The sequence below is a fragment of the Arachis hypogaea genome, chromosome 16 (assembly GCF_003086295.3).
Source record: "Arachis hypogaea cultivar Tifrunner chromosome 16, arahy.Tifrunner.gnm2.J5K5, whole genome shotgun sequence".
In the NCBI taxonomy this organism is placed as follows: domain Eukaryota; kingdom Viridiplantae; phylum Streptophyta; class Magnoliopsida; order Fabales; family Fabaceae; genus Arachis; species Arachis hypogaea.
This window is the reverse complement of record NC_092051.1, coordinates 52,726,722-52,729,671: the sequence shown is the minus strand read 5'-3', so window position 1 is coordinate 52,729,671 and position 2,950 is coordinate 52,726,722. Positions and strand designations below refer to the sequence as shown.

The following is a 2,950-nucleotide window of genomic DNA, read 5'->3' as shown; positions in this document are numbered from 1 at the left end:
TCATTTGACTTTCCTTTATTAGTTAGAGGATGACTTAATGGGGTTGATCCTTGCCAATTCTCATGTTGTGGTTAGTGATTAGGATAAAGATCCTTAACCAGCAAACCTTGCCAAGGCCTTTTTGTTATTTGAATTTCATTTCCATTTAATTTTCATGTTTCTTATCCAAAAACCCCAAACACCTCATAACCAATAACAAGACACTTCATTGTAATTCCTAGGGAGAACGACCCGAGGTTTAAATACTTCGGTTTATAGATTTTAGGGGTTTGTTTTAGTGACAAACAAATTTTTGCATGAAAAGATTATTGTTGGTTTAGAAACTATACTTGCAACGAGAATCCATGTGCGAATTCTAAACCACACAAAAGTCCTCTCATCACACGCCAGGCTATCCAAGGTTTTGAAAAGGACTGGGCGTGCCACTTGAAGTCGAAGGCGTGGCACGCCTGGCTACACAAGTGCTTAAAGAACCCTGGGCGTGCCACTTGGGCTCAAAGGCATGGCACACCAGGGAGGCCAATGAAGGAAGGTGTGCCGCTTGAAGAGTTGGGTGTGGCACGCCAAGCCAGATTCAGAGTTGGGGTGGCACGCCACTAAAGCGCCAATCACACGCCAGCTGGGAGATGACATTTATTGAGTTTCTTTTCCCTCTAAATTTTATTTTTCTTTTCACTTTTGTTATTCCTTTATTTTCTAGTGCTAGGAGTAGTATAAATACCCCCTGAAGATACTGAAAAAGGGGTTAAGCAGTTGGGAAGTTAAGATGTGGAGTAGAGTTTTTTGTTAGATTTACTTTTTCACTTTATCATCTCTCCATCTCTTGTACTTTTCTCTGAGCTATGAGTAGCTAAATTCCCTCTCATTGAGAGAGAGAGCTCTGTTGTACTTGATGGATTAATGATAGTTAGTTTCTTCTTCTCTTCATCTTCTCTTTGATTTGCTAGAAGGAATTTTGTTTTAATGCTAGTGTTCAATTATCTTGGAAAAGAAATTGAATGCCAAATGGGTTTCATGGGAACCTTGGAAAAGGAAACATAAAACCAAGCTAGAAATCTCTTCTCACACTTGAGTAGGATCTGGGTTTTGGTGTTTGGATATGGTGACATATAATCCTCCCTCTACTTGGACCTATGATGATATGTGGTATAATCAAGGACCAAGCTTATCTCTCTTCATGAGCAATTAGACCAAGGAATTGGCTATTGATCAAGATCTATGAGCTGGATTTAATCCAAAGAGACAACATCTCCTGATCTCAATGAATTTCCCTATTCTTATCTTCCACTTTCTTTATAGCTTCCTTTACATTTTGCCGATCCCCATTTCCATTTACAATTAAGTCATTTAAGTTTCTGCCCTTTACATTCTTGCCATTTCCATTTCTTCACTTTACTGATTTTCTTTACTTTTGAGTCATTTATAATTCTGCCCATTTATAATTCTGTAATCACAATCTATTCTGTTTAGCTTGACTAATTCACCAATTGATTAAAATTGCTCAAATCTACCAATCTCTGTGGATACGATCCCACTCCACTGTGGGTTATTACTTGACGATAATTTTGGTGCGCTTGCCAAAAGAATGGATTCATCATTTTTATATGGGGAGTGAATTCCAGTCATCAAGTTTTATGGCGCCGTTGTCGGGGATTGGTTTGAATTTGACAATGATTAAATTGATTGGAAAGCTAGATTAAGCAATTTAATTACCTTGTTATTTTTCTTTTAGTTCTTTAATTCTTCTTCTTTCCATTCTGTTTTCTTTTTTACTTTGATCATTTCAGTCATTCGTTGTTCATATTTCCATTTTTCTAACTGTTTGATTAATTGCATCAACCAAGCTAACCACTAATCCTGACAAGAGTGATTTCTTCAGTTGCCCTCTGCTTGCTGTTTGTTGAATGCATGACAGGTAGAAGGGGAGAAACTTCATCTTCCTTCGATAGTGAACCTGAGAGGACCTTCCTTAGATTAAGGAGGGAAGCAAGAGGTAAAGGCATAGTTGGAGAGGAAGTAGTGGGGGAAGATCTGAGAATTACTATGGAGGAAGAAGTGCATAACAATGTTGGAGAGGATGCTAGCAATCATGTTGGGCAAGAGAGGAGAGTCTTAGGCTCCTACATCAACCCAAATCTAGGAAACTGTGGCAGCAGCATCCTCAAACCAACAATCCATGCTAACAATTTTGAGTTGAAACCTCAACTCATCACACTTGTCCAGAATAACTGTTCATATGGAGGAGGTGCCCAAGAAGACCCGAACCAATATCTCACTACATTCTTGAGGATTTGTGACACTGTGAAGTCCAATGGTGTACACCTTGACACCTACAAGCTACTTTTGTTCCCTTTCTCGCTCAGAGATAAGGCAGCAAAGTGGTTGGAAGCATTTCCCAAGGAGAGCTTAACCACATGGGATGATGTTGTGAATAAGTTTCTAGCAAGATTCTACCCTTCACAGAGAGTCAACAGGCTAAGAGCTGAGGTGCAAACTTTCAGACAGTAAGATGGTGAAACACTTTATGAGGCCTGGGAGAGGTTCAAAGATTTGACAAGGAAATGCCCACCAGACTTCTTCAATGAGTGGGTACAACTACACATTTTCTATGAAGGGCTGTTATATGAGTCAAAGCAAGTGGTAGATCATTCTTCAGGAGGCTCACTCAATAAGAAGAAAACCATTGAAGAAGCCATAGATGTCATTGAGACTGTGGCTGAGAATGAGTATTTCTATGCTTCAGATAGAACTCAAAAGAGAGGTGTAATGGAGCTCAATTTAATGGATGCCCTATTAGCCCAAAACAAAGTGATTACTGCACAACTAGCAACCTTGACCAAGAAGATGGAGAATAATCAAGTCTCAGCCATTCAAGCCCAAGCCCTTCAACAAGAAGGAGATGCACCAGAAGCTGAATGTGAATAGGAGCAAGCTAACTATGTGAATAATT

The 2,950-nt window shown here is 39.4% G+C and overlaps 1 non-coding gene across 1 annotated transcript; it reads right to left on the bottom strand.

The window, feature by feature from the left end:
• Positions 1-2,472: 2,472 nt before the first annotated feature.
• On the bottom strand, positions 2,473-2,579 carry LOC112760174 (small nucleolar RNA R71). The gene has a single exon (XR_003180626.1). It is a non-coding gene; the product is annotated as a small nucleolar RNA R71 (small nucleolar RNA).
• Positions 2,580-2,950: the final 371 nt, after the last annotated feature.